Source organism: Heterocephalus glaber, unplaced genomic scaffold, assembly GCF_053883595.1.
Source record: "Heterocephalus glaber isolate CG9 unplaced genomic scaffold, H.glaber_assembly_v1.0 deba00001442, whole genome shotgun sequence".
Taxonomy (NCBI): domain Eukaryota; kingdom Metazoa; phylum Chordata; class Mammalia; order Rodentia; family Bathyergidae; genus Heterocephalus; species Heterocephalus glaber.
The window spans coordinates 25,769,276-25,795,647 of NW_028258296.1; the positions used below are offsets into that span (position 1 = coordinate 25,769,276).

General features: G+C 39.2%; 1 non-coding gene and 1 pseudogene across 1 annotated transcript; both read left to right on the plus strand.

Moving 5' to 3' along the window:
- Window positions 1-1,843: 1,843 nt before the first annotated feature.
- On the plus strand, window positions 1,844-3,440 carry LOC101701916 (cohesin subunit SA-1 pseudogene; annotated as a pseudogene).
- Window positions 3,441-25,259: 21,819 nt separating this feature from the next.
- On the plus strand, window positions 25,260-25,366 carry LOC147827651 (U6 spliceosomal RNA). The gene has a single exon (XR_015452124.1). It is a non-coding gene; the product is annotated as a U6 spliceosomal RNA (small nuclear RNA).
- The last annotated feature ends 1,006 nt before the right edge of the window (window positions 25,367-26,372 follow it).

The following is a 26,372-nucleotide window of genomic DNA, read 5'->3' on the forward strand; positions in this document are numbered from 1 at the left end:
GAGGTCTCCCACTACTGTTGCATTAATGCTTATATGATTTCTCATGTCCATTAGTATTTGTTTTATATAGTTGGCCGCACTAGTTTTGGTTCATAGATCTTTATGATTGTCATCTCTTCCTGTTGGATTACTCCCTTTACAAGGATGTAGTGTCCTTCTTTGTCTCTCTTAATCAGTGTAAGTTTGAAATCTACTTGGTCTGCAAAGAGAATAGCTACTCCTGCTTTTTTTCAGGTTCCTGTTTCATGTAGTATTGTTTTCCACCCTTTAACTTTCAGTCGATGAATTTCTTTTTGAAATAAGTGTGTTTCTTGTGTGTAGTATATTGTTGGATCTTGCCTCTTGACCCATTCTTCCAGTCTATTTCTTTTGATTGGTGAATTGAGACCATTAACATTGATGGTTATAACTGATATGTATTGACTTATCCTTGTCATCTCCTTTTCTTTTTGTTGGATTCTCCTCCTTTGGGTTTAATTTCTTATCATGCCTGATGGATTCCTTCTGCTGGGCTTCCTGGGGTTGTGATCCTTGTTGTCTTTTCCTAGGATATTGTGTAAAATTTTTTGGAGTGCTGGTTTGGTATTCATGAAGTTCCTCAGGTGCTCTTTGTCATGAAAGTATCTTATTTCTCCATCAATTTTTTTTGTGGTTTTTTTTGTTTTGGTACTGGGGATTGAACTCAGGTCCTTCTACTTGCACAGCAGGCAGTGAAACCACTGAGCTAAACCCCTGGCCCCAAAACTCTGTTTTTTGTTTATTGTTTTTTGTTTTTTTTGTGCCGGGGATTGAACTCAGGTCCTTGCACTTGTGCAGCAGGTGGCAAAACCACTGAGATAAATCCCCGGCCCCTTCTCCAACAATTTTGAAAGACAGTCTTGCAGGGTACATCAGTTTGGGTTGGAGGCTCTTTTCCTTTAGGGCTCAGAATACATCACTCCAAACTCTTCTTGCCTTAAGGGTTTGCATTGAGAAGTCTGCTGTGATTCTGATAGCCTTTCCTTTGTATGTGATTTGTTTTTTTTCTCTAACTGCTTGTATAACTTTGTTCTTCTGTTGGGTTTCTAGAATCTTAACAATTATATGCCTATGTGGAGATTTTTTTTTTTGATCAAGGCTAGTGGGAGTCCTATATGCCTCACTTATTTGTATGTCACTTTCTCTTCCTCTGCTTGGGAAGTTTTCGGCCTTTATTTCTGTGAACAGTTTTTTTTAATGTCATCTGCACTCTCTCCTGTTTGTTCATTGACTCTGATCAGTCATATGTTATTTTTCTTTGCATCATCTAGCAGCTGCTGGATTGATTTCTCATGGTCCCTTACAATTTTGAAGTAATGTTTCTTTTCCTGGTCTCTAATTGCAATCTTATCTTCTATATCTGAAATTCTGTCCTCACATTGGCTTATTCTGCTATGTAGACTTTCAATGGAGTTTTTAATCTCCTGGAAATCTGTTTGCATCTGTTTTATGGATTCCATTTGTTTCCTATGTTGGGATTCCATCATGTTCCTCAGCTCCTCTCTAGATTTATTAATCATGTCTTGCACTATGGGCACAATCTCTGCTGTTATGTGAGAAATTATTTTTTATTTCATTTTTCCTAGATCCTCTTTTGTTGCCAGTTCAGGGAGTCCAGGTGGTTCAGTATCAGAGTGTTCTATCTCGTTTCCCTTTGGGGTTGCTGTAGGTGATCTGGAAGTCTGATTTTGAGACTTGTTTACGTGTCTTCTCATTTCGACGGGGGTGGGGGCTCCTGGTGGCACCCACACTGCTCACATCCTTTGTGCTGGGAGCTGTGGTAGTTTGGCCCAAAAGCTTAGTCCTCTGCCCTGGGAGCGGTGGCATGTTGACCCTGAAGCCTCCTGATCTGTCCAGGTGCTTAACTTCGTAGCCTGTTTTCTCTTCTTCAAAGTTGAGACTGGGGGTTGGGGATTTAGCTCAGTGGTTTTGCCACCTGCTATGCAAGTGCAAGGACCCAAGTTCAATCTCTGGTACCAAAAAAAAGAAAAAGTGAGGACTAGAGTAACCCACTTTCCAGTCCCCTTTCTGTCTCTCTTAGACAGAAGCTTTCTCTCTCTCAACAAATTTTTCCTACTCTTAACTGCATTGTTCCTAGAATTCATTCTTCGATTTTAGAGAACACAAACTTGCACTTTGGATATCTAGCAGGTTTGGGAGTTGCATCTCTTCCCCCTATATCATTTTGGAGGTCCACCAAGATAACTGTGAGGAGGATTTGTTGATATTGCAGAAAACAGTGAAATCCTTTTTGGCTGTTTGCCAACAGTGCCTATCTAATGTTAGTACTCCAGTGAAAGAACAGGCTTTCATGTTACTTTGTGATCTATTTATGATTTTTAGCCACCAATTAATGACAGGTGGCAGAGAGGGCCTTCAGCCTTTGGTGTTTAATCCAGATACAAAACTTCAGTCTGAACTGCTGAGTTTCATGAAAGATCATGTTTTCATTGATCAGGATGAGGAGAATCAGAGCATGGAGGGTGATGAAAAAGATGAAGCTAATAAAATTGCGGCCTTACATAAAAGAAAGAATCTACTTGCTGCCTTCAGCAAACTTATCATTTATGACATTATTGACATGCATGCAGCTTCAGATATCTTTAAACACTACATGAAGTATTACAATGATTATGGTGATATTATTAAGGAAACACTAAGTAAAACCCGGCAGACTGATAAAATTCAGTGTGCCAAGACCCTCATTCTCAGTTTGCAGCAGTTGTTTAATGAACTCGTTCAAGAGCAAGGTCCCAACCTCCACAGGATACCTGCCCACATCAGTGGCATTAAAGAATTGGCTCAGTGCTTTGCTCTTACATTTGGACTGGACCAAATCAAGACACAAGAAGCAGTTGCCACCCTTCACAAGAATGGCATAGAGTTTGCCTTTAAATACCAAAATCAGAAAGGACAAGAATATCTACCTCCTAACCTGGCTTTTCTTGAAGTACTAAGTGAATTTTCTTCTAAACTTCTCCGACAGGACAAAAAGATGGTTCATTCATACCTAGAGAAATTCCTTACTGAGCAGATGATGGAAAGGAGGGAAGATGTGTGGCTTCCACTCATCTCCTATAGAAATTCATTAGTCACTGGGGGTGAAGATGATAGAAAGTCTGTGAACAGGGTGAAGATGATAGAAAGTCTGAGCAGCAGCAAAACCTCCTCAGTAAGAAATAAGAAAGGACGGCCCCCACTTCACAAAAAAAGAGTAGAAGCTGAAAATCTGGATGACACATGGCTAAACAGAACAGACACCACAATTTAGACTCCTGGCCCCCTGCCAGCCCCACAGCTTACTTCCACTATGCTGTGAGAGAATAGCTGGCCCTTGGGAGAACAGATTCAAGAACCTGAGTCTGAACATGGTCCTGAAGCAGACTTTTTACACAATCCACAGATGCAGATCTCTTGGTTAGGCCAGCTGAAGTTAGAAGACCCAAATCAGGAGGACAGAACAGGAATGAACTATGTGAAAGTGAGAACTGGAGTAAGGCATGCTGTTTGGGGTCTAATGGAAGGAGGTACTGAGCCCATCTTTGAAGATGTGATGATGCCATCCTGGACCCAATTAAAAGATATGAATGAAGAATTTGAAGACACCATGGTTATTGATCTGCTTCCATCAAGAAATCAGTGAGAGAGAGCTGAGCTGAGGCCAGACTTCTTTGACTCTGCAGCTATCATAGAAGATGATTCAGGATTTGGAAACCCTATGTTCTGAAATCTAAAGAAAATTTACAAATCTGGAACTCTATTATTTAGAGCTAGAGGCCTATACACTGTGATAGCTTCTATGGGGAACAAACACTTTTGATGTGATCTGATTTGTTTTTTAATCAAGTGACTAAGGTCAGTCCCTTTTTGTAGTGACAGGGAAGAGGAGCATATAAATTACCCAAGGAAGTATTGGTGAATGTCACCTCATAAAGACTGACCCAAAAAATAATTTGTGTCCTAATACTGGACTTATCTCAGTGCAGATGTGTGTTTTTCTGGAGGGAGGAAGAAATTTAAAATTTTTTAAACAGCTGTCAAGATAAACATTGTTATACACCTGTTTTATGAAAACTCAACATTGAGCAAAAAAAAAATAGTTTTAAGTTTGTTTTCCTGTTGTACAATTTAAAAACCGTTTTAACATTTTGACTTTTTATGTTTTAAAAGCTAACCATTTTTATTAAACCTATGAGTAACCAGCTTATCCTAATTGCCAAACAGTGTTTTTGGAGCTCACTGGATTTGGTTGACCTTGTGACCATGGAAACATGAAAGAACAGAACACTGACAAGCGAAGATGAAATTTTGACATGGTGCATCTCTTCCAGAAACCACACGCCCTCTGTGAATATGGATATGAATTCCCAGATTTTATATACTCTTGAATAAAAGGTTTATTTTTATTTATAAGTGGGCATAAAATAAGAAATGTCCATGCAGCCATTTTTCCAACAGATGTTGTACACCATTCATTTTATATAGAATAGGGAGATTCGAATACAGTGCATTTTCTATTGGTATTTGTTCTGTGCATTTTTAGCAACTTCCAACAGCAAATAAAGTATTCTCAGTAAAATAAAAAAAAAATGAGGACTATGACTGCCCCTATCTTTCATGGTTATTAAAAGGATTAAATGAGATAGTTATAAACTAGATTCCCCTGATGCTAACCACACATTGGCACTTGTTATGGCTTGTGTTTATGTGCCCCCCAAAACCTCATGTGGATGAGGTGGGACTTTCTTTTTCAGAGGTGGCTGAATCTGGAATGTGTGATGCTGGGATTAAGGCCATGTGATTACCAAACCACTAGACTTGAGTGATTGGTTTGGTACCATCCTAATCCCAGAAGTCTGGATGGGATAAAGGGGGCAGAAACACACTGTTAAGGTCCCTGGTTGCTTTTGCTCTCTTCTACCACCATGAACTGTGGCTCCTCTGCCATCCTGCCTTGGAGCCAGCTGATTATGGACTGAAACCTCTATGAACTATAAGCCAAATGAACCTTTCTCCCTTTAACTTTAGGTGTCAAGTATTTTGTCTCAGCAATGGGAGAAAAGTAACTAAGGCAGCACCCATGCAACTTTCACCAATTGGGGCTATTTCTGTTCCTGGAGGAACTGTCCCAGGGAGGAGCTTTACAAGAATGAGAGCGAGGTGCACCCTCTGGGCTGACTCCACCTGGCATTGCATATGCGGCTTGGAGAGCAGAACAAGAGCAGGACTGCAGCCCTTGTTGCCTCAAGGCTGAGCACCTCTAAGCAGAGCCTGAACAACTACCCACTGTGCCACTGTTGGCAGATTACACATAATCCCTCATGCAAATCTTTTGCATGTTTTAAGACTTCTGTCAATTCTTCAATACACTTTTCTCTTCTCTCCAAGCCAAACTACCAATTGGACAATGAGGACTGTACCTTAGTTAAATAATAGCATGCTTTTTATTAGTGAACAATTCCAGAGGCTGAAGAACTGGAAGACTAATTACACTAACTAAAAGTCAGTCACACTAAGGTGGCATCTTAATTGTGCATTTACATATTTAAATGTTGCTATAGAGGTTCATCCTCTAGTTAAAGATTGCTGGACATCAGTGAAAACTTGGGGAGAGGTGTGTGTGTATCTCCTACAGGGTATGAGAAAGGAAAAGGTTGTGAAATCCTAACTTGCCCTGCCCAACTACACTCAAGGCTCTCACTCACTCCTGTCATCCTTTAGGATGGCTCCAGAGGAGGGAGAAGCCCAAGGTTGATTCCACTCTTCTCTTGGCAGATGACCTGCTTCTAACATTTCTGGTACCCAAGGCAAGAGAAAAAATAGAGGCCTATGGATCATATGTCCAAATATTTAGAAATTATAAGTAATGCCCAAAGTTGTTAAATAAAATATGTTCTATCTTCTTACCTTGACAAATAAATATTCATAATGACAAAATTGAGAAAAGGTATGCAAAAGCATGTTTTTAATGTGACTGACAGTCAACAAAATATCAAAGATAACTGAATTAATTATTGTGAATGAGTGCTTTGTTGATGAAATGATGACACTTGGATGAGTAATAAAGATATACATAATTCATCAGCTATTATGTATTTATTACACAAAATTAATTTGTCTTGCCTTTATTTCTGTGTTCTATTGACATTAGCAAAAGTCAGTATTTCTTGTTGTAGTTCATATATGTAACATATATACATATTATATATATGTGTGTGTGTATATATATATATATATCTGGTACCCAAAAAAGAAAAAAGTTTAAAGAAAATCAATATCTAAATTAAGAAATTAGCTTTAATTATAAATTCAACAAATACTCAAAACCTATAATGCAGTCCATGTGACAAAGCATTATCACAGAAAATATCGTAAACTATTTTAATATCAAATGCACTGCTTTTTTACATGAATTTGTTAAAGAAACATCTTTTTATTGGTATATATTTGTGATACATAATAATTATCATCATTTTGGGGAATCATTTTCAATTTCCTTCCCCTTCTTCTCTTACTTTTCTCTGATCTCATTCCCCATATCTGAAGAGTCTGCCCCACTGTTTCCTACCATCCTCCTTTATTTTACTCTTTAATTTATCTCCAGTATGGGTTTCTCAAATAAGAGAAATCATATGATAGTTAACCTTCTGTGTCTGACTTGTTTCATTTAACATTATGGACTTGAGATCCATCCATTTTTCTGTAAATGACTCAAATTCATCTTTATGGTTGAATAATACTCTGTTGTTTGTATATTTTACATTTCATAATCCATTTATCTGTTGATTGACATTTAGACTGCTTCTATAGTGTAGCTACTATGAATTGTGCTGCTATAAACATAGGTATGCATGTATGGCTGTAGTATGATGTCTTCAGCCATTTTGGGAAAATACTTAAGAGAGGTATAGCTGGGTCAAATGTAACTTTTATTTTTACTTTAAAGAAATCTTCATATTGATTTCCATAGAGGTTGTATTAGTTTACATTCCCATCAACAGTGTATGTTACCCTCACATACTCGCCAGCATTTAATGGAATGTTTAGGTACATAAAGTATTTCTTACATCCTCATTTCAAATTTTTTAGTGTTTTACTATAAAGGAATAAAAAATAGCAAGGAATTAATAAATTTGTTCACATCTATCTCCAACTGAGACAATATACTGACATACAATGACCAGAAAACAGTCTCTAATAAAAATGGAAATTGTTAAGAATCATTTACACATGAGTAATCTCCTTATAGTCAGGTAAACTATTTTCTTTTTTTTTTTTTTTTGGTACTGGGGATCGAACTCGGGCCCTTGCGCTTGCGAGGCAGGCAGTGGAACCACTGAGCTAAATCCCTGGCCCGCAGGTAAACTCTTTTTTTTGGAAGCAGAAAGTAAACTTTATTTACGTCGACAGGCCTGGTTGGAAAAGTTCCTCAAAAAACCAGGCCAGTCAGGCAAACTTTTTATTTCCTTGTCTTAATGCTCTTAAATTATATTGAAATGTTATTTTTGTTGCATATTTTGCAACAAATATTTTGCAGTGTATTTGGGTTTAGGAAAACTATTTTACTAAAATCTTTAAAGAATATTTTTTTAGTCCTTTTAAAAGTGAAGTGGCCAAACCTAGGTATGTTTGAAATTTTTGTCAAGTTTGATATTATTAGAAACAAGCAATAGTTTATATCAAATAAATGAACAGTTTGAATTCCCAATTAATTTTCCTCCACAGATCTGACTCATATTTGAGATTCCTCTGCTGTTTTCATTAACTCTTCTGGTGTGTCTTGTGTTTTAAATTAAACTACTTTAACAACATTTAAACAGCATTTCTATCATGCGTCCAAGGGCGATTTTATCACCTTGTTTCATCAAAGTATTTCATCTTTGGGGGCCAGGGATTTAGCTCAGTGGCACTATGCCTGTCTCGCAAAGCACAAGGTCCTGAGTTACATCCCTGGTACCGCCCCCCGCAAAAGTGTTTCATCTTTGGGAAGATTTGGAGAATATTTCGTATAATCTTTCAACTTCTAAATGTGTGCTGTACTCGATAAACACTAAATCGGGGGAGGCGGTGTTCTAGGTGGTAAATCTGTTTATCAAGCAGATTGCTACCATAATCTCTTGGACATTGTACTCAGACAACTTCTGAATTGTTTAAATAAAGTTGAATTTAATTTAAAATTTTAAAATTATATTTTATTAAACATTTTTTAAACTATTTGCAATTCTAGCATTCAGTTTATTTTGCTATCAATGCAAGGAATAGGTATCATGCTTTCTGAAGGTTACATCTACACTTACGTACACATTTTAAGAGTAATATGAATTGTTGTAAAATGGTTCTTTTCTAGCCCGTGCTACTCTAATTATATACTACACTAAATTCTGAGACCCCTAAAACTAAACGGGAACACAAAAAGAAGCAAGAAAATGTACGCTTGGTGCTATCAGAAAATGATACCTTATTACACAAAAATCTGTAGCACTCACACTACCTAAGAGAAGGATTTGACAAGTTAATTTGTCTTTTCCCTTACCTAAATGTGTTTCTGGCACTTGAGTCCTCCCTATACCCTAGGGCACTGTCTCTTATGGAGCTGGTGGTACCATCCACAAATCCTCATGTGCCTGGCTTCTGACGCTCTTTAGAGGACAAAGGGCAAGAGATGTAGAGACATATTTTCCTGGGTCTTGAACTATGTTTGACACAAGAATAGGTCACTCTGTGTCAATACTGATTAGCCCAGGTGTCTTTAATACATTGAGTGTGTGTGAGTGTGTGTGTGTGTGTGTGTGTGTGTGTGTGATTTATGGAGCCCCTGCCTGGTGGTTCCCTTATCTCCATGGACGTCTGAGTGTAGCACGCAGAGTCTATCTGTGCCCTACCTCAGGTCACATGTTTCTGGGCCTTTTTTGTCAGAAGAGGCCAGATCTGACCTCTTCACTATCCCTGCCTCTGCTCCAAGTCTTCCAGATACATATAGTTTGTTTAGAGTATCTTTGAAACTATATTAGGCAAGATTTATTGCTTTTGAACGACATTACATCCCCTTTTCTAATAACCTAGAATTGACCCTTTTGGTTACAAAGTTTCTGATAAAAAAATTGCCATTCCATGAAGGAAAGTTTGCTGTAATTCACAGACAACCCTATACCCTGCGTGCCTACCTTTACTAAAGAAGGACACAAATACAACTCTTTAAGGACAAACTCGCCTTTCTGTTTCCTAGAGTCCAAGAATTGAGGATATTTTCAATAAATAGGAACTCTTGTATCTTGGTTTTGTCTTTGCTTTTTAAATTTAAGAATGTACAATTATGACATTCTGTTCTTTATGTCATGAATCCAGTGATCTCCATGAAGCTCTCAACACTATGTTATCGTGTGATAAGATCAGATGTACTTAATAAGAGTAAGTAGAATAATGGGAGAAAAGTGCTTAGAACAGAGCTCAGCATGAAGTGAATGTTCAATACATGTCAGCTTTTTAAGTTAAAACTACTACAATTGTGAACTGAGATAGGAATGTCTAGTTTCCAGTGCACTTTCAAATAAATTTTCTTGTATGATCATTATAGTAAACTTGTGAAGTACACAGGACAAATATCCCCCTCTTACAGATGGTAAAATTGAACAAGAGGTTCCCGAAGCTACTAGAAGGGTTCATATATGCACATGGCAGTGTAGGGCCCAAGTTTTCAAATTCTTACCGGTCAAATGGAAGCAGTGACATCATTTGCCTCAAATCATAAAATAACTTTTTTCTTCCTTCACTAAAATAAGTTCTGCAATATTCTCCAATTAGAAAAACCTCTTAAGCCTAATAGACACATAACATTGCCAATGCCTGTAAAAGTCTAGGTAAGGATTTTAATATAATGACAAGTTTACAGGACACAAGATTCCAGCCTCCGAGTTATAGGAAGTGAGGTATCAGAATTGTACCTGTCATTTGAGGGTGATCACTCATCTAAGCAGAATGCACTTGGCAGGCAGAGCTCACATGTAAATCCCCAACCCCTGCCCAGCTCCATCAAGGCACAATGCGTGGTCAGAGCTGCTGCAGCCTGCTTTGCTTTTCTGGCCTCCTCTGTGATACATTTTCCCCATAGTCTTCTCTGCATATTTTCTCTGTATATTCATGAAGGTTCTCACTAGGAAGACAGAAAGGCCTTTCTTCTAGCACTAGTCATTCCCTGTTTGTTCCATTTTGTGTGACTATAACAAAATACCTGAGACTGGGTATTTTATAAAGAATAGAGATTTATTTGGCCCGTGATTTTGGTTCCTGGAAATACAAATGCCATGACGCTGGCATCTGGTGAGGCCTCTAGCTACATCACAACATGTCAGAGAACTGGAAAGGTAACTGGCCACAGGCAGAAGAGGCTAAACAACAGGATGGTCTCACTGGGTAACAACCAGCCTTCACAAGAACCTGCTGTGGTGAGAATTAATCCTTTCTGAAGGTGGTGTCCTATGATCTAATCACCTTCCACTGGGCCCACCTCTTAAATACCTATCACCTCCCGGTGTGCCATATCAGGATCAAGATCCTAGCACAAGAAACTTAGAAGACATGCTCAAATCATATCCAAACCGTAGCATTTCCCCACTGACATCTCTCCCAACATAGCAAACACCTCTTCTTTCTATGTACATTTATTTATGTCCTTTCTATCAAATTTATGGGCTCTACTACAATATTTAGCTTTACAGTATATACATTTCAGACATTTTTTTCTTCCATATATTTGTCTTCACAATTAGATTTTCAGCAAAATAAGAGTGTATGCGTATAGCCTCAGAGTGTAATAGGCTGCCTTATTATATCATCCAGGTTTGTGTAAGTACACTTTATAATGTTTGCACAGTGATGAAATTGCCTAATGATGCCTTTCTCAGAATGTATCCATGTCATGGATCATATTTTCTCTGTATAGGACTGTACTTCCTATGCTTTAACTATCCTGGTAAAACCTATAGCTTCAATGTTGTCCAATGAATTATTATTTTGGAATCCCAAAGTTTTCTTTGCATCTAGGCAGAAACACAATAGGTAGCAAACATGTTACTTGCAATGGTGTTTTAGCCATTCAGCTAGCAGTTACATTTTCCTGCCCCCTTGAAGTGGCCATGGGCCTAAAATTTGTGAGAGAAAGAGATGTGCCCAACTTTCATGTCATTTCTAACTTAAGAAGAACCCCCTGGGCTGGATTTCGGCTCAGCACCCTCTACTCCCTGGAAATAATGACAATTTGAGCAGCCTTGGAAGCCATGCGTTGAGGGTGGCAGGTCCAACAAGGACAACTGTCCTTCTCACTTCAATTAGCCAGAGCCTTCTTTGAGAGAGAAATGAGCTTCTGTCTTATTTAAAGCAACCTCTCTTATTTAGGGAACCTCTTCATTGTTACCAGCTTAGCTTTTCTCCCCTGCTATTACATTCAGCAGAAATTAGACTAGGAATTAAAAAACAGAACTGTTTTATTGTAGTTTGCAATACTGTTGAGTTGATAGTAGAGGAGGTTGTGTGCATGGGAAGGCAAGGGATGTATGTGAACTCTCTGTACTTGCAATTTTGTTTTGACCCTAAAACTACCCTAAAAATAAAATTAATTAAAAAACCCCCACAGTTGTGTTTGTTTTTTTTTCCCTTACCAGAAATCAAACTCAGGACCTTGCGCGGGCCAGGCAAGCACAGTGCCACTGAGCTAACTCCTCAGCCCCCCCAAACAGTTTTATTTTTAGTACATAATAAATTTATTCATTCATTCATTGACATTATTGGTGTTCAATAAATATATGAGTCAGATAACATTGGGAAGTATTATCTTCTGTGAGTCATATAACACTGGGAAAATAATAGTAAACACCAGTTATATTCTTTAACCTCATGGAACTTTTAATCTGAGGGAATCAAAGTTAAATAACACATGCATTATTTAATTGCAATTATAGTAAATGCTAAGAGGGAGAGTACAGAGTGCTGTATGAGCACATAACAAGAGGCTGTAACAAGGATTAGGCTGTAGCTCAGTGGTAGGGTGTACGCATAGCATGAGTAAGGCCCTGGGTTCAATCCCCAGTGGGGAAAATAAAGCTATAAAATTCTAATAGAGATCATGCACTTTAAAAAAGAAAATAAACGTTCAATGAAAACAATTTCATATTGTAGCACATTTTTATTTATTGAAAGATGCTATAAACAATAAAATGTAAAAGTTGGAGCTAGGCATGGTGATATACACCCATCATCCCAGCACTCTGGGAAGCTGAAGCAGGAGGATTGCAAGTTCCAGCCCAGCCTGGGCAACTTAGTGACTTAGCAAGACCCTGCCTCAAAAATCTTTTAAAAAGGCTGGAGCTGTAGCTCAGTATGAAGACTTTGGGTTCAATCCCCAGTACCACCACAAAAAAAAGAGTAAAAGTTAATATGTGACCTTAGCCTGTTTTCTCATCTGTTGAAAGAAAACTATAGATAATTTCCCTATGGTATGATCATGCACCTAATAACAAATAATGGCATTCAGCCCAACAACAGACAGCATATATGATACAGCTGAAAAATTCCTATCATCTAGTGATATAATAACCCTCAAAACCTTCATGTTTGTGGGGATACTGGTGCAAACAAACCTACTTCTCTGCTGATCATCTTAATAGAGATAATAAATAACTATGTTATAGCTTACGTGTTTACTATATTATGTGTTTACTATACTACGCTTTTTATCATTATTTTAGAGTGTACTTCCACAGATGAGCAGTTTACTGTAAAGCAGAAGGCTTGTGTTTACAACTCTTGACTGTCAAGAGATTGGCCTAAGCCATGTAGGTTTGTATAAATGCACTCTGATGCCCACACAATGATGAAATTGCCTAATGACACATCACTGAGAACAGGTCCTTGCCTGTAAGTGGTACATGACTGTATTTAGTTTTCTCCCTTCCACTGTCCCTGTCTTCACATCAGTTCTTCATGTACATAGTATTGTTCAACAGGCATTATGGTGTTAGATTTAGATAAAATATACTCTTTGACCCCAAGAATAATGTGAATATGTTATGGAAGGGGACATGTTCACTTGTGTTTCAATGAAACAAAATGGGCTTGATGGAGAAAGCAGAATCCAGGAGACATGAATTCCAAGTCCACTATGCCATTTCATTTTTTGGTGTTGATCTGTTAAAAGAAATGAAAATAAAAAGAGCAGAATCTCTATCTTTTTTTTTTTTTTGGTACCAGGGATTGAACTCGGGTCCTTGCACTTGCGCAGCAGGTGGTGAAACCACTGAGCTAAATCCCCGGCCCCAGAATCTCTATCTTTCTGACACTTTGCTAACATTCTGATGGTTCAAAAGTGAAGTTCTGGAGTTGGAGGAGCTCTCTGGAGATCAGACAGACCCTGGGTCACAGAAGGAGAGTAAGGCCACCTGAAGTCAAGACCTTGGAACAATTGTGATTTCTGTGTGTTGGGCCACCAGCTGGCCTTCTTCCTTTCTGTAATCTTTCCCTATGGAGATAACTGGGGAGCACACTGGAAAGCTAAACAGAGCTAATTTGAAGCTTTTGCTTATGAGAAGTCAGAGGCAGTGTAACATGTAGTTACTGGGATAATAGATACAGGGACAGTTAGAGACCGCCATGGTTGGACAGTGGTGGACAGAAGACTAAGATGACAAAATAAACTCCTAGGAGCAGTGAACTAGTTCCCTTTATAGCATAGCATGTTTCAACAGACCCATCACAAGACTCTTATAAAACCACTAAGCAGTATGTGTACATGAAATGAGAAATTGTTGCCAAGTCTTAGTTACTTTCTCATCACTGGGACCCAAAGCTGGACAACCACAACTTAAAGCAGAAGAGGTTTATTTTGGCTCATGGTTACAGTCCCAGGGCAGAAATGGCATGGTGGAGGGGCCTGAGTGGAGAAAAAGCTGCTCACATCATGGTGGCCAGGAAGCAGAAAGAACAAAGGGAAGAGCCAGGGAGGAAGATATATACCCTGCCAGGCCACGCTCCTAGGATTGGGCCTCTTCCAACCAGCCCCCATCTCCAAACAGCAACTCAGCTGTATTGCTCCCATGATTGGATCATCTAAAAGCCCCGCCTCTGAGCCCATGAGGACTTTGTGGAACATTCTTGATCCAAACTGTAGTACCAAGAAAAAAAACTTCGTGTGCCTTTTAGCTTCACTTGCTTGTAGTCATTAGACTTAAAATCACTGATTTTGGAGATCATATATCTGGGCACAACATTATTAGTTTCCTACTAACTTTTCTATACATAATACCTCTGATGTGGAGGTTAAGATAATAGTTCCCTAGATTGTGTCCCAGGACCCGAAGACAACTTTTGCTGAGAATATTGACTCTTCACTTGGGCCTGAAGATGTCTGGAGGTGACTAAAGGGGGATCTCTGTCTTCATATTGTATCTGTCCTCTTTGCTGTCTTACCCATGTGTCAGATTTTACTCAGCTCTGCACATAGACATGTTGATCCTTTAGGAAATATTTTGTCCAAGACTACGGTACAAGGTTAACCTGGCCTACTGCCCTTTGGAGCTAGTCTGGGTTTTTCCTATTCCACCTTTGTGCTTTCACAGTAGCTCAAGCACATAGCCCTTTGGCCCTACTGTTTTGCAAGATGATGCCGAGTGCTGCAAGAGGAACTCAGTAGCTCCTGAGTGAAGCTGATTACCAGCTGGGACACTAAATACAAGGTCAGGATGTTTTGCACAGGATGGTGGCACCAAATATTCAGATATGCAAAGATTCAACAGATTCTAGGACAGGTTGACTGTGACCACCCGCTGGTCCAAGTCTGCCACATGACGAAAACATCTTTTGAAACTGGGCTCCTGGCCAGTGAAAATTTCTAGACTTTAGCCCACCCCAGAAAAATCAATAAAAACCGTTCACTTTCTATTCTGGAGAAGTAGCTTGATCATTCTCTCGATCAATTGCTTGCTCCCTTCAGCCAAACCCCAGTGCTGAAAACTTTTTTTCCTCTCCTCCCATACAGCTTTGCTTTTGCAGGGGTCTGTGTGCTTACTTGGCTCATCTCATTTCTACTGTCTCTCTGGATCAGAAAAATCACATTACCAGTATCATACCTAGTCAGAGCCAAACTCTGACTCTGATACTTACGAAGGGTGCTGGGAGTCAAACCCAGGGCCTTGCACATGCTAAGCGATCACTCTACCACTCAGCTAGATCCCTAGCCCACTATCTGTGTAGCTTTAAAAAGGTACTTAACTTCTTTGTTCTACAGTTTCTTCATCTATAAAATAAGACAAACAACATCACTGACTTCATGGTTTATAGGGTTGTCAGAAAGTATTTCCCAGAGGCCAGAAAAAGAAAATGCAGAGAACAGTTTGTTCAATAATCTAACTTTTTTTCTCAGCGAAAACTCAGTTTATTTCATACCAAACCCCGAAGTTCTCTTTGGTTTTGCCCTTTCCTGGGTAGAAAAGAGTTTTTAAACTATCTCTCCTACCGGGCAAGGTGGCATACATCTGTAATTCTAGCTACTTGGGAAGCTGAGGCAGGAGGATCACAGGTTTGAACCCAACCTGGAAGTTAGTAAGACCCTGTCTCAAAATTAAAAACAAAACCGTCCAGTAGAGTGTTTGCCTAGCACATATAAGGCCCTGGGTTCAATCCCCGGCACTGAAAACAAAACAAAGCAAAGCAACAAAAATGAAACAACAACAAAAAAGCAAACAAAAGAATCCGTCCTTTCTTCCCACTTTCTATCTTAGTTAAATTTTGATCCTTAAACTTAAAGTATATCCATGATCCAAATAAGTTTTCCCACTGAAGCTTACTCTCGATTTGAAAATGCATCCTACTTGGTCAGCTATTTTTTGTGCATCATTGGAAAGAATTAAAAATCTCATCCAAAGCACTATCCCTTCCGAGCAAGTCTCTCATCCCCAAGCCAAGCTCAGTCACACCTCTCAGTTAAAAGGAACCCCCTCTCCAGATAGAGAGGGCAGCCGCTCCTCACCACAGCATAAATTAATATCACAGCTGCCGCTTTCACAAGCAAATCAAAACCAGATTTTCAGTTTGTAAACATAAACTTCACAGATCCACTGTAGGACAGTGTTCCTAAGTATTCTGAATTTACAACACCCACAAAAACCTCCAGAGTGTTATTTACAGTATTGGCTTCATAGAGAGAAGAATCAACGTTTCAGTGGTTTAGGGAACAAATGCACACATAGGAAAGCAGGCAGACAAATTATTTAATGATTACTTTCTAAAAATATGTCACTGTGCAGAAAAGTGTTTGGAGATCCATTCAAGGCCCACGTCAGTATATGACACTTCCTCATTATCACCTCAATCGCAGTGAGTCCGAGGGGAGTGGGGGCACAAACTCTTACTAGTCAGCTCTTTCATATAACACTTCATACAAAAATAATGACTCCAGCCCTCAAAGCCCCACCCCAATATTTTAGAAAATATTGTGTTCTTGCCTTAAAGCAGTGCTCTTTTGGTATCTCAAGCACTTGATAAGCTATTTGTAACAGTAACATATTGCGTTTCACCACTCCTAATGATTATCAATAATTTGCTCTACCACCATAAAAAATTACAATGGATAAAATAAAAATACATCAACAGAAAGATTGTTTTCACTTGGCAATGCCGAGCGAATTTTAAATTTCTCATGTAATAATGCAGCCAACGCTACAGAACTCTGAGGGCGGATTAATGCTTTTCAGATACTTCAGTGTATCAGAACATGGATTTGCCAACAACAGCTGCAGCCAATTCCCCTGACTGAGAAGAATTACAAGTATTATCACCTAGATCATTAAACTGGGTTCATAGATTGCAGAATGTCTTCAATCAATTCATCTAAGATAACTTGAAGCCAGCTGGACCCCCTCAGTGAGAGCTTAACTTAATTGGCCAATAAGTGGCTGGAAAAGGTGCATGCTATTTGATAAAATTACAGAGTGAGCAAGGGATTGCAGTTTGGAAAAGCACTGAGGGTAGACTGCAGGTCAGCCCTTTTGGGGAGGGCTAAGTTAATGTCCACTATTAAGTGCTGCTGTGAAAAATGGTGGCTTGTGTGGAGCTCAGATAGAAAAGAGGATCCAGGTCAGGCGTCATCTGATGAAGTGGGAGAGAGCATACATGTATCATCTCCTTGGCCTCATTTCTGCCTTGGTAATAGTACCACACTAACCACACTTCAGTTGCCTGGTTTTCTGTCTCCCTTTCATTTTATTGGCATTACTAAAAATATTGCTGTAGCCAATGAATCCATCTAGAAGGAAAACAATACTTTTTCCTCAACAATGTCCCAAGATCAAAATATATTACGTGTGTATGAAAATGCCACAATAAAACCCAATATTTTGTAGAATTAATATGCACCTGAAAATAGTGTCCACAGAAAATAGTCTTCCACAGAAAGTTTCAAGAATTTGAAGAATATACAACTTATACGTCCATATTGATAATTATTCTCTCCCTCTAGTGAGAAGATTGTATTGTTTGCACATTAGATATCTACATTTTATCAGCACAGTTTAAGAAAATGGGCAAGTCAAAATAAGAATGTTACCAGATTTTTGGCAGAAATTATTAAATAAAAACAACACTTCATGTTGAAACAAAGGTTTCTTAACATATTGCTTCTATAGCATTTTTCCCCTGGCAGTAAACGTTTCAGTCAGTTTGCAAAAAAAAAAAAGAAAACTTTTGACAGATTTAGTTCAAGATTTCAGGTTAACAGACCTGCAACAACACATTGTCACTTGAATTATTGGTGTTAGACCATAACATGGTATTATTCAAGGGAAATCCCAAGATGAAGGTTTCAGTGCAGTGTACTCATTTACTCTTATCAGGAAATCTACCTATTTCATGGATTTTTACTAAACAGTGTAATTTCACTAAATAACACTTATCATTAGGTTTTACTCCAAGCAGAACAATGGAAAATAATTCAAACAAAGGCCCAGTTTAAACTACAGCCTAAGCAACCAGATATCTTAAACCTGCCTGGTGTTCATGAGTTAATCCACTTGCATATGTCAATTGCATTGCTAGACTCCCTTCAACTATATTCGTTAGCTTACTTTTGGAAGTATGATCAATGGTTCTGTACTTTTCCTTGCTCGTTATAGTGTGTCACTGGGGCAGACATACTGGCATGCTACAGCTGATGTCTATATGCTCCACTTCAGTGCAACAGGCCTTCTCTCCAAGAGGGAAATGTAATCCTACCATGGAAGCTTTGCACCTGCTGGTCCTGCATGCAATCCTTTTCCTCTCATCTTCATATGCCAGAGAGACCTTCCCAGACAATGTATGTAAAATAGCCATTTGACAACTTTTCCAATTCATTGCCCACTCCAACTCTGCTGATATCATACACTGACATGCTTATTTCATATTTACACCCTTAGAATAGGAGCTCTATAAAGAGCAGGATATGATTTGTCTTGTTCATATTTACATTCCCAGTGCCTGGCATATATTACATGTTCAATAAATATGAATGAATGAATACCTTATCCAAGAATCATTAAAAATGTCATCCATTGGTTGCCATAAAGCCAGGGCAGCACACATGCTTGAAAATGACATTTGCTTGTTAGATAACTGGGGTAGTTCAAAAGCAGATTCAGTATGATTTCATTGCTGGGCAGCTCCTCACTCCTCTTAAGATTCTCAAGTCCCGGACCGGGGATTTAGCTCAGTGGTTTCGCCACCTGCTGCACAAGCACAAGGACCCGAGTTTGATCCCTGCTACCAAAAAAAAAAAAAAAAAAGATCCTCAAGTCCCCTCGTGTCCCCCAGTCCCATGTGTTCCTCCATGAAGCTTTTCCCTCTCTGCTCCCTGACTCTCACCCCTCTGGTTTATTATCTCTCCTTTCTGGTTTACCATCATTTTTTTTTTTTTTTTTTTTGGTACAGGGGATCGAACTCCAGTCCTTGAGCTTGTGCAGCAGGCGGCGAAACCGCTGAGCTAAATCCCTGGCCCCTGGTTTCTGTCTTCTATCAGACTTTCATCATGTTCCCTCTCCATTTTCCTTAATAGTTTCATGTCTCTGTATCATTTTCCCAATTACTTTGAAAGCTGGTTGTAAGCAAGAAGTAGGCTGCAGATAATCTTCCTCCATCCTCATTGTTTTAATCCCATAAGAGGTATATGATAGATATTGGGAAATTTTTTTCAAATAGAAGCCATACATTTCATAGCAAGAGCAACTAACGTTTACCCAGTTTCTAACTCAGCCAGGAGATGTGTATCTATGTGCAAGATGGAACTTTTCATTTACTCCTCCCAGACACCACAGACTTGGTTTCTTTTGTTACCTACATTTTACACATGAGGAACACAAGACCTAAAGGATTAGCATGCTTGGAAGAGTAAGAGTCCCTTACAGACTGAGGGAGACATCCAGATTCAAAGCCATGTCTTTCCACCCCAGAGTCTTGAGCTCTTAAGCACATTGTTCTGTTGTATCTCTGATTTGCAACCTCTTGGCTTATCTGTGAATTCTTCTTTCCTTAGGCCTCAAATTTCCAAGGATAAATGGAAAATCAAAAGCACTCTGCAAGTATATTTTAAATTGTCTTATTGTTATTATAGCTATGAACTAGGTCTGACTAATGAGAAAGCAAGTCCTTCTCAACAACGCAGCAGCTTGTAAATCAACATCTCCTTATGAAACCTCAATGTGCATTGATTTTTCTGAACAGGAGACTTTCACCTCCACACCACCAGTCTCCTGCTTCTAAAATACTTTTTCAGTGTGATCCTGATGAAAAATAAGGTATAGGTGCGGGGGGGGATCATCTTCGAAAGCTTTTTGATGGCCACATTGTTGCTCTAACAGCTGTTTGAAATGGAAATTGCCTTCTGGGTGGGAAACCCTAGCAGGGCTCACAATTTCCTTCTCTGTTTATTCCTAGAGTATTTCAGTGAAGAGCTAAATCAGGGAGCACTGGACTGGTGCACACATTTTTCTCCTACCCTGAGATCTTTGAGGTGAAAGGGCAGCACTGAATTAAGCATTTAGTGTATTCAAAATCTGTGACCCGGAGCTGGTATCTGAAAGCATCATTGATAATAGGGTTGGAAACACATTATACTTTCCTGGTACTTATCTCATCTTGCTTTGGACAATCTACTCCAGGAGTCATAATTATCCCACTAGGAAAACTGTCCCATTGTCTGCTAATCTTTACTGGCAGGAAGTTTTTCTTTCTCTCTCCAACTATATCCTTTCTCAGCAGGTCCCATTATTTCTCATTTAATTAGTAGCACTTGATATAAATAGCCCTTCTCTCATCATTTATGTTGTTTCATTTAAATAATTACACAACACAATGTTCCCACTCCCTGTAGGCTTGTTTTGCAGGCTGAAAAAGACTGCAAACTACGACTTCAGAATATTGTTCAAGCATGATTCTACCTTTTTCAAATGAACAAGGTTCATGATGGACTTTCAGAAACATAGAAAACTATTTTTTTCCTATAGTAATGGGTATAAAACCTAGCCAGTTGGCAGAGAGATAAACAAGCAGAATCTACCAAAACTACCCAATGACACAGTTGTTGATGTGCTCCATGAGGCATCTATTCTGAGCTGGACACCATGCTGAGGACCCAAGGCTGGACAAGTCAGATCTAGCCCTTGCCCTTGTGGGTCCTACAGTCTGGACTCTAGAGAGAGGGGCTTGGGTCAAGGGTCTCAAAATTTATGTACATACAAATTTATGGGAGATTTTGTTGAAAGACAGATTCTATTCAGTAGGTCTGAGTGAGGCCTGAGAGTCCACATTGCTACCTCCCCAGTGACATTGATGTCACCTGCCCAAGCCCCATATTGAGTAGGAAAGTGTCTTGAGAATGGGATCTGACCCACCTCAGCGGCCAAGTGAATGTTTATTATTTGTGCAGGTTCTTTAGAGAAGTGAAATCTTACTATCAGGCAAATGGGGCTCTAATATCACTCCATCAAGTTGTTGTGATGCCAAACAAATATAAAAGTATTTGATAAATTTTTATGTGCTATACACATTTATAGTGTTATAAGGAAATAATACTCTCATATTATGCATTTTTGAACAGTGTCTTTCATCCAAATCATCTGAACAATGATCCCTTTCCTGTCTCTCAAACTAGGGTTTCAAAACACACACCTTTAATTTTAAGACCAGGTGTCTTCTATTTCCAGTTACAGCGCCATAGGAAAAGCCATTCCCCTATTGGTTAAAGCCTGAAGATATTTTGACTTCATTGTGAAATAGTAGCACTAGGGATCACTACAAAATGGTCCTTAGATGGGACTTGAATTTTTAACACTTTCATTAGAAAGGAATAGAATACCTACTTGGCTGGAAAATATTGATGTGGGGATAATTTTAAATAAGTTTCCAAACCTTGGAGTTCTCTATTATTAAGTGTTGTTAAAGGCAAGTATTTAAGTTAGCAACTTATTGGCTATACACCTTTCTAAATTTAAATTTCCTCAGCTGTATAATGGGCAGAATAGCACTACTAATGAAGTATGTTATGAGAAGTAAACAAGCTAATGAATTAAAGGACCCAGGTACATAGAAAACCAATACCATTGACGACTTCTTTTTACAGGAAAATGGCCTAAATGTGGCCTTCCTCTACATTACCTGGGTTGTTCCACAAATTCTAGTCTTTCTTTTAACCAGGAGCTTTGTGATGGGTGCATACCTCCTTCTCTGTGGGCTTCCATTTAGATTGCATGCTGGCCCCCAATCTTCTTGAGGACTACATTTCTCTCTCCTCTCTCTCTCTTAAAAAATATTGCATGTTCATTATAATTAAAGTTTTTCCCCCAATTGTTTTTATTGTGATAAAATACTTATGATCAAATTTGCCATTTTAATCATTCTTAAGTATACAGTTCAGTGGTATTAAATACATTCATGTTGTGTAATCATCACCACCAACCATCTCCATAACTCTTTTCATCTTGTGAAACTGAAACTTCATATTCATTAAATAATAACTCTATTCTCTCTTCTCTTCCATTATACTTTCTGCCTCAATGATTCTGACTACTTGATGTAACTCATGTAAATGAAATCATATGGTATTTTTCTTTCTGTGACTGGCTTATCTCACAACATAACATCTTCAAGGTTCATCCATGCTGTAACATGTGCTAAAATTTCCTTCTTTTTTAAGGCTAATGTGCCATCTCATAACACATTTGGCTTATCCATTCATCTGTTCATGAACATGGAGTTTCTTCCGTGTTTTAACAATCATGTATAATGCTGCCATGAATATGAATGTACCATTATCTCTCTGAGATCCTGAATCATGGCTACTTGAAAATTCAACCTTGAAGAAACTGGTCTGGCTGCTAGTAAAGATTATTTGTAGTACTCAAAATCATACTCTCTCTGTGAAAACAGTTATGAAGATAGAGAAGGGGAAACGTGAAGCTACTGAACTTACCATTACTACATATTGGGCACAGTGTTAAACACGATGCAAACTCTACCTGTGCCATTAGGTCTACATTCCTTAAATGAGGAAATTGAGGTTCAGTGATGTTAATAACTGATCTGAGAACTACAGGCAATATTTGAACCCACCTAAGGTTCATGATTTTAAAGACAGTTTCACATAGCTGCTGTGATGCTGGCTCAGTGTGAGGATACATATTTGGACTCTTCTCTTCTGCTGGTGCCACTCTGTGCCCAATGCACCCAAGAGGACACCAAGGTCAAAATGGTCTAAGAGTATATGCTGCTTCTGTGCCCAGTGGACAGCATGGAAATGGCCTAGTTGGTCACCGTGGCTTATTATCTGAAGGCCTGTCCCTGGGAAAAAGACTGAGATTTGTGCATAGGAGATTTACCAGGGAATGCTCTATGAAACATCTGAGAGGAGGACAGAGGGCTGCAGGAGAAGAAGAACCTCATCCAATCCCACAGGACACTTTGATGGCTGGATGACCCTTTTGGATTATCCCACCTTGAAGCAAAGGAAATTAGACTTTTTTTCTGGTGCTGGGGATCAAACCCAGAGCCTCATACATGTTGAGGGGGGCTCTGCTACTAAGGTACACCTCAGCCCAGGAGCCAGACTTTTGAACCCTCCTATTGGCCAGTCATTTTTCTGCAGAATGCCTGAGGTTAGGGTTAAGGCAATATTCTTGATAGCCCAAGGAGAGTGACTCAGCTGAGAGTCATCAACCATCAAGACTTAGAAGGATGAGTTTGAGTTTGGCAGACCACAGCATTCACTACAATAGTCTTTTGCTTCTTGCCCTGACTCCTGGGTTATTCACTCCCGTGCGAAGATGTTAAGGCCAGATGTTGGGAATGAGGGAGTAATCACGTCTCCTAAGATGTGATGCATTCAGTCCTTTTGCTGTCTGATACATTACGTGATAGAGGCAGAGGAAGGATAGGAAATAGTACCCAGACCCCTGCTCAGCTTGGCTGCGGCACCACAGAAGCACATCTAATCCCAAAGCATCGCACTGGCCATTTTATTTGCATCCTTGGGATTTTCAGTTTTTAAAAATGTTTTCTTCTATGTGAGGGAGAAAAAAGGAGCCAGAAAATGGTCTAAAAGCACATTACCAGGAAATTGTTTCTACTGTGTTTATGACTGTTCTTAATGTTTTATGAATATGCTAAAAAAATGCTGGGGCATATTTCCTTGGGCACTCTAGTTAATTACTTATTCTGAGTGCTTCTACTCCATTCCTTGCAAAATGTGTTGTGCATTAATTCTGATTATGTACAAAAACCCACCTGCAAGGAAAAACTCTGAATCAGTAATGCTGATAAAATGAGCAGCCCTCCTGGGGCTCCACTGAGAAAGAGGATACTGGACAGAATTAGAATCTTGTAGCTAAGGCTATTCATAATGTCATTAACATAAAGGCAATTAAATGAGTTTTTAACCTACAACCCTTTATTGTTATTAATGAACATTAGAAAAACACAGGAGATAAAATTGGTAATTATCTCTGCACCAAGCTATGCAATAATGTGTTTAAATATAAAAACAAAACAAATGATTATTGTTAGTATTTTCAGTAGCAGAAACCCCAGGAGCAGCTCCGTCATATTTAATCACATGGGCCCACACCAAGAGGGTTAATTAAAAGAGGGCTTTACCTTCTATGTGCCTGGTTGTTCAGCTTAATATGGAATCAACAAACATAAATGTAAATTTACAAAATGTCCTGAGCAGTGATTCTGCCTGCGGGTAAACCACCTTTACAGAAACACAGTCTCCTTTAGGACAATAGTCTGTGGCTCCAGAACCAAATTCTTCCTCTCTGAAAAAAATTACTATGTGATGCTTTCAAAGCCCATTCCAAGAGCAGCTGTATAAATCCAGGCTCATTGCCTAAGTTTGCTGTTCAGCAAAAATAATTTAAGCATTTGAAAAAAGACATGTAGATTTAAAAAGTAATGGCAAATGCGATCTTAGCACTATGCTTTATTCAAAGAGCCACAGTTTAATTTTTTCCTTTCTTTATGTAAACTGTAACAGGCTTTAAATAAGCCATCCTAGGCAGAGCTTGTTTATGAGGACACAGCAGTTAATGGATGGTGAAATGCCCTGCATATAATAATAGTTTTCCACTAATTAATTCAGTTTGTATATCTTACAATTGAAAATGTGAATATCACATCTCTTATAATTTGTTCCAAACTGGCTTTGTTTCCGAACCCCATTTTTAAATGATGCATACCTCTAATTTGTCTTTGCAGTGGAGTTCAGCAAACAATACTGCACAAATGTGATCCTTGGTAACGGATTTTGAACAACTGCCATGTGGCAAAGCTAAGGCTTTTTGTGTTCACTTGATTTTTCTCATACAACCAATTCTACAAAAGACTTTACTTGGCTTTTGTTTAAGGGCACTTCATAAAACAAAATAAATGTAGTGAAACCACTTACTTTGGTATAATTTTTATGTAGTATTTTTGAGAACTTTGGGAAATGAGATGAAAATTATGACAATCACATTTACTTTCATAGACCAAATGTATCTTACACATTTTATTACATACAGAGAGTTTTCCTACCTATTTGCAAGCCCTTTAAGGGGACAGGAAATTTAGCTACGTACCAGAATGAGAATTTAGACATGAGAAATAAGGCAGAGTGCTTTTCTTTTCTCAAATACTGATTATGCCTCCCAAACCTGCTAGGACTCAGAATTTAAGGTCAAGAATGAATCCTAGTGCTCGCTTCAGCAGCACATATACTAAAATTGGAACGATACAAAGAAGATTAGCATGGCCCCTGCGCAAGGATGACACGCAAATTCGTGAAGCGTTCCATATTTAAAAAAAAAAAAGGATGAATCCTACATGGTCAGCTACCGGACAGGAGGTTAGAGACAGAGGCTGGATCAAGTTATCCAGGAACGGCAGTGAGGAGGTACACAGCCAGCCCGCAGCTCTCTCCAAACTGTACCTGGGAAGGAGGGAGACACCAGGGTGTGATGTGAGGCAGAACAGCAGTCATTCCCGTGATGTGCCGTCTCCCTTACACACTGTTCTCCCAGGTGGACTAGAAGGAAAAGAAAAGCTACAGACCAGCCCCACAGACATACACAGCTCCCTCCTACACAAACCCCTGCCCAGGGTCAGGCAAGTCCATGACTTTACCTTTACCGTCTAAGTATTAGATAACCACAAAAGGCCAACATCCTCTCTGACTAATCTTTCTTCTTACAATGCCCTGAGCTTGGATTCAAGCACAACACATCCTGCAGGTCCTATGATTCAGAAAAACCAAGCCACGACTCAGAGAGCAGGTAGAGGTCTCAGCAGGGTCATTCTGTGTTCATGGAATATCTGTGTGCTGGAACCATACCTGTAGAATAGAGCAAGAAGTGACTTTCTAAAAAAACAAGAAGTGACTTTCTGCTGTAAACCAAAACAGGATTTCTTCCAGCACATGGACTTTGGACTGGGGGTGTGGGGGGGAAGTATTCATCAAAACCATTTGCATTTTCAAGTTCCATTATTTCTCATCCCTCTGAACATGCTGCCCGGCTGGTGCCTCTGCCATGTGGCAGACGCAAGCTCAAGGTCAATCTCCGGCTGTTAGCCAAACAATTGGGAACCACAGCACACTAAACTTCCCCCTTTCTTGTCACCCTCCTTGGCTATTAACCACCCCTAGGGTGCCCTCAGGGGCCGCAAATTTTCTCCTGGCGCCTCCCCTGACTTGTGAAAAATCTAGAGGCCTGTGAACTGAATGATGAGCGAGCATGAGCACGGGGCCATATGCAGGGCTTTGATGATCTGACATCAGACAGCTGAGAGAGGAGGGACAGTGGCTGCAT